At 40.4% G+C, this 11,415-nt stretch overlaps 1 long non-coding RNA gene across 2 annotated transcripts; it reads left to right on the top strand.

Annotated features, from left to right (window-relative positions):
- Nucleotides 1-297: 297 nt before the first annotated feature.
- On the top strand, nt 298-4,410 carry LOC309868677. 2 transcript variants are annotated; one of them, XR_014313777.1, is made up of 4 exons: nt 298-589; nt 2,897-3,028; nt 3,117-3,179; nt 3,980-4,410. It is a non-coding gene; the product is annotated as an uncharacterized lncRNA (long non-coding RNA). The 2 variants fall into 2 exon arrangements; XR_014313778.1 differs by having other exon boundaries at nt 4,034-4,410.
- Nucleotides 4,411-11,415: the final 7,005 nt, after the last annotated feature.

The following is an 11,415-nucleotide window of genomic DNA, read 5'->3' on the forward strand; positions in this document are numbered from 1 at the left end:
TTAAAATATGATTCTACTATTTATGAATTTATACTTTGCCTCTTAAATCTAACATAGGCATTACTTCATATCGCTTCATACTCTTAGTAAGTATTTTAATGGTTCCATAATAGGTGGGCTCAGTAAGAAAAGAAAAACTGAACATTCCCTGACTACTCTTTTCCTTGTATCTGGTGTTTGGACTTTGTAACAGAGTACAGCCTAAGATGCTAGAAAGAAAAAGAGGAAGTATCGCCGTCCAGCAGCGATAATAACGACCCTCCGTCTGGCTGGGTTTCAAAAAAGGGGCTTCTTTATTTCATATGGCCATCGCTTATATAGGGGAGCTAAGCCAATCAGCATAGACAGCGATATGCATCCACCAATCTTAAGCTTGTTACCAAGTCCCCACAGCATAGCAATAGTTCAACAGCCAATAGGTAGTACTTCCTGTTTACGATCAGTCACTCTAGACACACCTTCTGGCAAATCGCCAGGCGCCATTTTGCAAAGCTCTGCGGTTGACGGATCTCCGGGCCCCTGGAGCATCCGCCCTCAACAAGGAAGGAAGGAAAGAAGGAGGAAGGGAGGGAAGAAGGAAGGAAGGCCGGTAGGCAGGCAGGAAGGAAGAAGGGAGGAAGGAAGGAAGGAGGGAGGGAGGGAAGGAGGAAGAGAGGAAGGAAGAAGAAGGAGAAGGAAGGAGAGAGGGAGGAAGAGAAAATAAAAGAAAGACAAGACAATTCAGTGGCTTAACCTAGATGGCAGTGTATTTCTCGATCACGATGACACAACAGTCCATAAGCCGACAGGGATCTCAAACTGGTGGTACCGCTCTGTCTTTCATGGCTTCTGCTTGTGTGCCCCAGGTTGTTACTCTAGCCCTCGTTATCTCCCGCGTAGCAAGAAGTGAGGAAAGGACCAAGGCCTTGCCCTCACAATCCCCGTAATGCCAGAACCCGGGAGCAGTACGCAGGCCTTCGACTTTCTACTCTTGGCCTTATCTTAGCCTCTTGGCCACATCAGCGACAATAGAGGCTGGACACTAACTTTCGTTTGAAAATAAAAAAAAAATATATTGAATCCGATGACATTTATGCAATGCACATGTGTGCCCAGGACTTTCTGCAGTTACTTCCTTTAATAATCTTTTACTAGATATTATCATCAGCCTGGCAGCTGGGGGTCACTGGGACTCCAGATAGATTAAATAACCTGCCGGAGGTCACGCTCCAAGGTCACAGCCCTTCTGTCATCCAGCAGCATCTGAATCTGAATCTATGTGACTCCAAAACCACTGCTCTTCTTGGCTACATTTATTACCACATTTTCTTATTAGCCTGAAAATCGAAATCTGAAAAAACAGGTACAGGGTTTCCTTCTGAGACTTCTGAAATTTTAAAAATAATTCTTATTAGAATTAATATTCTGTGTCATGCTTCCAAATACAGATTTAGTAGAAAATATTGTTAGGTGGTTTTAGAATAAGTTGGATGTCTGGAATTTTGAGACTACTTAGAGTAAAAAACAGCTATTTATAATCCCTCAATTTGCTCCCGTGTAAATCATGACAGTGACAGTTACTGTTTTTCACATGTTCCCAGATCTCAGAAAATAGGCCTTTTTTGTGACAAAGTAAACTGGGGAAAAAAAAAAAAAAAAAAAAACCACTCCTCTATACTATTAGCACAATAATGGTGATATTATTGTTTGGCTAGGGGCAAGGTCAAAGGCATAATCACAGAAATTCTAGCCTTTCTTCACATAATGAGAAAATAAATAGAAACATGGCAAAATGGACTTGCTTTTTAGGAAAACTAATGAGGCAGTCTGCTGCACTGTTCTCTGTTGGGGAGATTGCACTGGAATTGGAGCACCTGCCTTCCCGGAACCACCTTCGCATCAGAAACTCTGATTTGCAGGACAGGAGATGGGGACAGAAGGGAGGAACATCAGCCTGCGTGCCACCGTGGAGTTCCCCCAAAAAGGGACTGGGTCTCCCAACTAGGAGACATGGAAGGGGCTGAGCAAGGGGTATATGGACTATTCTCCTCTTAGAAGACCTAAGCCACACAGAAACCCTTCAATGACATGGTTCACAAGTATGAGTAAATTAGACGAGGTGACTACCTCTGTTCTCCCCACACTCCATGTAGCTTTCCTGAGCCCTGCCGCGGCTTAAGGCCAGCATGCAGAAGTTTGGTGTGGGGAAGACTGTCGGAGGGCAGTTATTCCAAGAGAGGCAGCCTCCACTGTCTCTCCAGGACCACAGTAGACAGTAGATGAGGAAACAGAAGAGAGTTCCCTGGTTGCAACCTGCCCTTGGCTTCCCCTCTTCCCCACCCCTGCAGGAAGCAGGGAACTTTCTTCAGCTTAGGATAGAGGGGACCTTTTCACACCAGGCTGCATATGTGTGTGTGGTAAAGCTGACTCCAGGTCACGGACACGTGAGCAAAATGGTGAGGGCTTACAAATTCTGTGGCCTCTCCCTGAGAGTGGCAAGGGTTAACTGAATAGAATATACAATCATTAAATAATATGAGTCATTTTTTTGGTAATATTCGACATTAGCTTCTAAAAGGCTTCTGCTGATTATGTTTTATTACCTGGTTTGTTAAGCATCTATTGTAAAGTGCTGTTAAATTATCATGAATTAGCTTTCCTTCCATGGAAGTGTCACCTGAATGTACTTAGCTAGCTCGTCAATGCCACAAATGTGTAATTATTTGTTTTATTAAGCAGTGTTGTTGCCTTTTACACATTACGAAGTGCTTTTTCATTAGTCGTACTTGGAAAAAAAAAGTTAAATTATTATACAATGTGACGTTCTTAGATATGGCATTTTACTCACAAAATTCTAAAATTTTTAACAGTTTCTTGGCCCTCCGATACTACTTAGAATTTTATCTTTGATCGACAGATCAAAGACCATAGTGAGCATCTTATTAACGCTCTGAAACTTCTCGCAATAAAATCAACGTAAACAGAGAATGTTCCATAAAACTCCAGGACTTTCATGCATTCCCAGAAACCTATTCTGGGGACGCCCAGGGTAAGAAACTCTGAGGTAAAGGATTTTGAATATTCTTAAATTATGCAAAACGATTAATTTTCTGATACTGTTCCCTGGACTTTTTCAGTCATCGCTGCAGGAAAGAAGGAGAGGATAAACATCTATCACCATAATGGCGGCAAAGACAAAGGTTATTTCTCTTTGGATTTTGTTGGTTAAAAAAATAATGCTCCAGTCCTTAAGCTTCCATATGAGCCAAGGATATATTGTCCAGCACCTTTTCCCAGTTGAATTTTATATGGAAAGAAAATTACTTCGGTCATTTCGGCTATGCCACATCTTAAAGAACTGAGAAAGCAAGTCCCGGAGTAAACTTATTGAGTGTTCCCTCTGTAGTTAACACTTGTGGTCGATGTGTGCCAAGTGCCTTCCAAGCATTGTTGCATTTAATTCTTAAAGCAAGCATATAAGAAAGCTACTGTCTTTATTGTCCTCTGACTTATAAGGAAATGGAGAGAAGCAGTGACTTGGCTGAGGTCACGCTGTTGGTTTACAGTGGGGCTGGGACAGTTTTTCTTTTCTGACAGCCAGGCAAAAGCCATCAGAAACATATGTCTTTTATCTGAAATTCTAGGAGGGAGGAGCATGTTTATCTGATTTCAAAGAAACAAGTGATCTAAATCAATTTGCACCTGCCCTTGATTTTGTGCAAATTTATTTATAAGGAATTGTGAAAGGGAGATAGTCCTAAATTCAGAAAAATTTAAAAAGTCTTAAATCAAGCATCCCATTTGTCCCATTTGTCCAGAAAGAAAAAAAAAATGGCAAAAGGCAGAACAGTAAATCTTTTCCATAGCAAAATTATCACAAGGCTACGTGGAGCCTTCCAAGCTCGACTTTGCCCCTTTGAATGGAAACTGCAAATCACTGGGTTATCGTGGGCTCTAAGTAGTGAGTCCATTAATCTCTTTCACTCTTCATTTGCCTCAGATCTGATTTGACTTTGTGATAATGCATGGCTCTGATCACCCTGTGCCCTCCTAGATATGTAGTCTTCAGAGAAAGCTACAAGCAAAGGGGGCTGGTGGCTCAGTCCTAACCGGGTCTCAGGATGAGGAATGACAATGTTTGGAAGCATCTTCAACATAATTGTGGTACCCAAGAGAACTTTCAAGATATAAGGCAGCAGTAAAATAGTTGTAGAACTGAAGAGCAAAGCAGAAACCGTAAATGAATTATTATAACCGCTCCAATTCAGTGTAAAGTTTTTGCTTCTAAGGGCATAACACTCAGATACCTACTGAGCATATGTACGTGCATCTGTGAACCGCAGTGGTTAATCAAGTTAAAATTCAAGGTTGGGGTTTTGGTTTCTTGTTTTGTTCTGTTCACATGAGAAGGGGAGATATGGAACAGTTGAATTACTCGAAATCTCCCTAAAATTGGTGGTGGCAGGGCTTAGTCCAATGTCCTCTCTGCTTTGTTCCTACTCTAGTGTAGACTAGGGGTAGGCAAACTTCTCCTTTAAAGGTCAGACACTAAACATTTTAGGCGTTGCAAGCCATACTGTCCTTGTATCCACTACTCCACTATGCCACTGGAGCGTGGAACCAGCCATAGACAATTACAAGGAATCAGTGTGTGCTCCAGCAAGATTTTCGTTTCCCAACAGGCTGCTGGCTGGATCCCGCCGGCAGATGGTAAATTGCCGACACCTGGCTCTAACTACAAATTCCCTCACGGCCATTTATTAATTACAGGATTGGATCTAGTTGTTCGGTCTCTCTCCACCTCGGTTTCCTCCCCCAGTGAAACACACTTTTTCCCACAGTGACAACAGTGTTTCTCGGATACATTTACCCTAAGTGGTTTAAATAGAACAGGGTTCGGGGAATCTCACTCTTCAGGTTTATAAAAACATAAATATGCATACCTATGTGTGGAATTTATTGAATACCTATTATATGCTAAATATTGTATTAAATGCTTTACGTATATTGTCAAATGTAATCCTCATAACTGTCTGTCAGCATAGATGCCGGGTGATTCAGAGACAATAGGGAATTTGCCAAGCTGCACAGCTCCTAAAGTGTAGAACTGCAGTCAGCTGCTTATACAAGCTTCTCTTGGGCCTCTACCTTGTACTTTCTTTCCATGGACTCTTTATTTTATCATTGTTTTTAAGATTTTATTTATTTGACAGAGATCACAAGTAGGCAGAGAGGCAGGCAGAGAGAGGGAGGAAGCAGGCTCCCCGCTGAGCAGAGAGCCGGATGCAGGGCTCAATCCTAGGACCCTGGGATCATGTCAAGGCAGAGGCTTAACCCATTGAGCCACCCCGGCACCCCTATTTTATCATTTTATTCTATTGTGGAAAGAACACTTAACAGATCTGCCCCCTTAACAAATTTTTCAGTGTGCAGTGCATTATTGTTGACTATATGCACAATGTATACAGCAGATCTCTAGACATTATTTATCTTGCTTAACTGAAACTTTAGGCTTATTGATTAGCAACGCCCCACTTCTCCCTTCCCCCAGCCCCTGGAAACTACCATTCTACTCTTCACTTCTATGAATTTGACTACTGGAAATACTCCTATAAGGGGGATCCTGTCACGTTTGTTTTTGTGTGACTGGCTTATTTCACTTAGGATATTGTCTCTCAATAAGGGCATCCTGGTGATCTTCTTGAAGCATCATGAAGGGCAGGGTGTCATATACATGAAACACAAGTCATTTTTTATGGGGGACAATCTCCTGCCCAGATCCAAACATTCACTGGGCTATGTTTTACTAGTGGGCAAAGTGATACTACTACAGTTTAAGATGAGGGTCCTCTCTCATTCTATGCCTGCTTCCTCTTTTCACTTTTAGCTCCAATGACTGGCAAACACACTTTCTCCCTCTTGAAGGGAAGTATATGGGTTACCTCCTTTCTGACTTCTCAAAAGCAGCCTAGCACAGGCTATTTACCAAACAAATACGCAGCCTAGGACCTCTCAGTTCCAGATACAGGAGCAGACCGGTCATCTTTTGCTATCTTACCCCTTTTACTCTTGATGTAGCAGATAAAATTCACATTCACTTTTCCCCACCAATGCAATGGGAAGAGCTCACCCTCAAGTGTCAGATGTCCAATAGGAGCAATAAGTAGCAAGCTCAAATACAGCTTTAGACCTAAACTATATTCTGTAGTATGGTTTTTCATCAAAGTTCAGCATTAAAAGCAGGAGAAAGTTTTCTTTAATAAAAAATAGTACTTCTTTTTACCATTTGGCCACATTCTTTGTCCATGAGATCCACGACCCCTTTCTCCCTGTCCATGAATTCCAGGGAGGAAGATGGAAGAGGAATGCCAGAAAGATTGATTGATTAATTAATTAATTAATTAATTAAAACAAGTAATCAAAACAAAACCCAAAAACCCTACATTAAGCCATGCAAATGGGGTCTAGTTCCTCCATCTCTCTCATAGTCTTCAATCATTGGCTTCCTCCCTCGTATCCCACTTGAACCTTCTGTCATTAAGTTTATCAACAACCTCTATTCAAGTCCAATGGCCACTTTTTAGCTCTTAACCCACTCAATTTTTCTGGATTATCCTTTTTTTTTTTTTTTTTTTTTTTTTTTTAAGAAACGGTCTCCTCTTTTTAACCACCTTATTATCTCAAGAATCAAAACTCAAATGCCTACAAGGGGCCAAGCCCATGACATAAATTAGTGGTCTCATGTTACTTTCCTTCACCACAGATACATTTGTACCTATATCAAACATGTAAGAATATACTTGTCTTTCACAACTAACATGGTCTTTCCCATTGTTCTTGAAACGTGTGGCCCACACCCCCTCTCTCCGTCTCCCCGCTTTTTATTTTAAGATTTTATTTATTTATTTGACAGAAAGAGGCAGGCAAAGAGGCAGACAGAGAGAGGGGAGGAAGTAGGCTCCCGGCCAAGCAGAGAGCCCGAAGCGGGTCTCGATTCTAGGACCCTGGGATCATGACCTGAGCCGAAGGCAGAAGCTTTAACCCACTGAGCCAACCAGGCACCCTGGCTTCCTGCTTTTGATGGAAACATGGATATAAGACATGTTCCACTTTCTTCTCACCTATACTGTAGGAAAAGCCTCTTTCATCTGTTTAAATAGATCATAAATAACACCAGCCACCCAGTCCCAGGATACTGGATTATGTTGGAGACTGGTGATAACGACAGCCCACATACCTTATCTGAAGAGGAAGGTCCATCCAGCTCTGGGTTATTGTTCCCAAGTCTTGTTAATTACAATAGACGCTAGAACTCCAGATTTTTTGTAAACCTCTAATTTTTTAAATGTTGGCAACACTGTATAGGTCAAAGTTAATAGCTCTGAGTGTGAGATTTGTGATACTTATTTGCCATGTTTATGATCAGAACCAGATTTTTTCTTCACTGACACTTTTTCCACCAGTATCTCTTGGCTCCTCTCTGAGTCATATTCTCACTCCAAATGCTTCTTTCGAAGCATTCTCTCCTCTGCCATGGCTTCAGCCCATAGCACTTTGTTGTGACTTTATTCTCCCACATTATATTCTTCCTTGTGTAATAGGTCTTTATGAAGTTGTCTTATCTGCGTCAATTGCTAATAATTATATTATGGGTAGTGACTGATTCTTACTTATATGTGCATTCCACATAGCACGTAGATCCACTGCTTTGCCCACCAAAGCTTTGTCGTAAAAATGTCTTGATCCCTTAAGATTAAAACTCTGAATTTCTGTAAAGAAAATAATTTTTTAAAAAAATGGCTGCTCTGTCAAATGATCCCAGAATTATGCTGGGATCCTACTCTGCGGATCTCCATTTGTATAGGGCAATTGTTTTTCCCTCAAATTCCTGAAAAATTCATATAACGCCAAAAGCAGCTTTGTTCCCTATGTGGTGGCTTTGCCAAAGGCAAAAACTATTTTGTAAAAAAATTAAAGTGGGTCCCATGGAAATAAGTTGGAGAAATTCTGGGTCAAACAGTGTTTAACAAATTTCTTTACTGCAGCACTTCCCAGTTTTTATGGTGCAAAACTGTAACCCTGACTATCCAAAGATGTAACAGAGTGCTTTTCAAACTTCTGTGACTCTAGAACCTTTTTTGTGAGGATCATTATTTAAGATCTCATAGTCATGGTAGATAATCTTTTTAATGTGCTGTTGGATACTATTAGCTAAGATCTCATAGGACTGGAACACAAATGTACTAGAACACAATCTGCCCTAAGAGTCAAAATACTTAGAATGTGAGATCTTCTCTGATCTATCCCTTCATCTTTATTTATCTTCACTGTTGTTTTCTATCAGAAATATCCTGATTGTAGGACTCATGTTATTCTTTGTTTCCTAAACATGCGCCTTCCTACTTCAGCACATTTTCTCTCAAAGTTTACATGGTCCGGGATAACATTCCGCCTTCACTAAAGCTAGTTAAGCATTACACATCCTTTAAAACCCAGTTAAATACATACCTCCCTAAGAACTCATCAAACACTCCTGCCCCTGTTGCCCTCTCTTTCCACTCAACAGCAGCCACATTGTCTTCGTCAAGTCTCTGGTGCATAAGATAGACTCTGAGAACTTTGTTTATTGTATTGTATTTGTCAGCACATATCTTCTCTTTCCTGTTAGATTGTTATCGACCTCAGAGCTCTGTCTTTTCACTCGGTGCCTTCTTCCTAGAGGAAACCCAATCAGTATTTTCATGATCAACTAAAATAACTTGGAGACCTAAAGGCATGTGACTAAGGATTCCGAGAAGTGAAGGAAGTGAGTGCACGTGAGGTTTTAGTGAAGCACAGTTTTCCCAGCAACAGCGCATACAAGAGAGGCAAAGGTCTCTCTGGAATGATGACTTTCAAAATAAGAAAGACAGAGGCAAGAACCTTCAAGAAGGCAAAAGCACATTCCCTATGCAGAGGGCAGGAAGCACTCTCTCAGGAAGAAAGTGTATGTGGAGAAACCTTCCTCCCACCTTGGCAATTTGGCAATTTGTAAGTCAAAGGCTGTCATGCAGGGTAAAGTCTCTCACTTAACTCTTGTAGTTCAGCCTGCTTCTCATGGGGATTTGGGAGATGTTGTTTTAAATAGAGTCAAAAGCTGAATGAGTGTACCTTCTGGCATTTTGAAAAGGCTAGACAGTCAAAGAATCTTTGAAAGAGCTCTCGTAAAATCAGAAAAATTTTCTTTCTACTTGGAAGATTTCAAGGGTATATGCAAAACAAAGTGCCTGGCCCTACGAGTAAGAAATAAGAAGGGAGGATAGTTACAGTATGCGTCTTCAAGACCCCACAGAGGGGTCCAGCCCGGGAGGGATCCCTGGGGCAGGGATGGGGAGGGCTTTGGGAGAGCTGGCATACCAGGAACGAACTCAAGTCCGTCTGGAGCCCAGTGTTGTAAGGGAAGCCTTCATCATTCTTCTCACAGCTTTTATATCCTGGGAAAAGCAGGTTATACCGGAATGCAGTACTTTATTTCCCAATAAAGTAAATGTGGCAGAGTCGAGAAATTTATTTTGCTTACAGTTTGATTTCCTGGCCTGCTAATTTCTCAGAAAGAAGAAAAGGAATTTGAAAGTGAGAAATATTTACTTATGTGGGAATAAATATGCATGAAAATGCTAAACAAAAGTGCAAAACCAGTATTTATGCCCATTTGCATGAATTTTAAAGCAATATGAATCAAGAAAGCTCTAACATCATCATTCTGACTCTCTGTAATGGGACAGAGAGTAAAGTAATATATACATTTAAAATTTATTCTATGTATGAATAGATGCACATTATGTGGATGGATTTCTTTATGAAATAATTGACCATTTTTTTCTTGTAAACCTAATAAAAACAGTTTGAGATCATCAAAATTAAGAGATCAAGCTAGTGCATAACAAAGTGAAACAGTCTAATCTGTGTATGTAAATGAGGTAACGGCAGCACATTTAGCATCTGTTAAACTCACAGTGTATAATATTCATTTCATGAAGTTTGAAATACAGACAGGAAGATTATGAAGGGGAATACCTGCCTGAGAGAACCCCGTGTGACATTTTTCATTTCGTATTTACACTCAGCTATATGTGTAAATAAGCGGGTATTTTAATATCTGTACCAAATGAAAAAATATATTGCACTAGTTTGAGTTTTGATGCACATGGTTTATATATGTGGTTTAATTTTGAAGAAGAAAATGATGGAAAGCCAGGAGATTATCAAAGTTATACCTAGAGAAATGAGAAATTATCACCTGGGCCACCCTCCCCATTGAATAGAAGTTCGTCTGGAAATGCATCCATTTTTATATCAACAGAAAACACAGCATCGCCGGGGAAATACTTACATGTTGCAAAATGTAGATTATCTCTAATTAACAAAAAGAAAGACACGGCTTTTCAAAGTCTGCGAATATTATCTTGTGATTTTGTCATAAATGAACTTTATTTAATTGTTCCATTTTAAGGATGATTTATCTTGTTTTCACCTCTTTGATTGCTTCCTTCCAGTGCCATGTAAATCGGAACCACTATTAGCGACATCACTAATTTCCCCTAAAGATCATCTGAGCTCTCAAGCCAAAACATTGCACTCCGTTTTATTTTTTCATAAAACTGAAATGGCTTTAGATGGGTAATTTTGTCCTCTTTAATTCAAGCCTCAAAGGGTGGCCAATTTTTTTTTTTTTTAACAAATAAGTAATTGCTTGGACTGAAAATTTTAACTGCAATATTCAAAGGGAAGATAATGTTGAAATGCCATTGGTTATAATAATTAAACCCTTTGTTCAATCAAAAATAGACTCTTTAGCTAAAGGGCAGTAAACTTCATGAGGTATATAACGAATCATGTTTCAATTTATCGAACTCAGATTTTTTTTCCCCCTTCCCTGTGTTTAGTATTTGTCATTCAGATACATAAATAGAGAGCTGGATTCTGAATAAATTAAGCACAGCGATAATTTGTGGCAGCTCTGATCAATCATGTATTTATGCGCTGTGATTACATGAGAGGACCATCACGTAGAAGGTTGATAAATTGCTCCAAGTCCGCAAAGGGTTTGGTCTGTAGACCCGTTCTCTTTTCTTCCTCACTCGGGCAACAACAGTAACTGTTTAACTAGAAAAGCTTTCCCTAATATTTTTTTTTTAAGATTTTTATTTATTTATTTGACAGAGATCACAAGTAGGCAGAGAGGCAGGCAGAGAGAGAGGGGAAAGCAGACTCCCCGCTGAGCAGAGAGCCCAATGCGGGGCTTGATCCCAGGACCCCGGGATCATGACCTGAGCTGAAGGCAGAGGCTTAGCCCACTGAGCCACCCAAGTGCCCTTTTCCCCAATATTTCAAATGAACTTTACAATATCACCAGAGCTTGGTGATGTACCATTACTAGGATTAAACACAGCAAGG

The sequence above is a fragment of the Mustela nivalis genome (genome assembly GCF_964662115.1).
Source record: "Mustela nivalis genome assembly, chromosome: 7".
NCBI lineage: Eukaryota > Metazoa > Chordata > Mammalia > Carnivora > Mustelidae > Mustela > Mustela nivalis.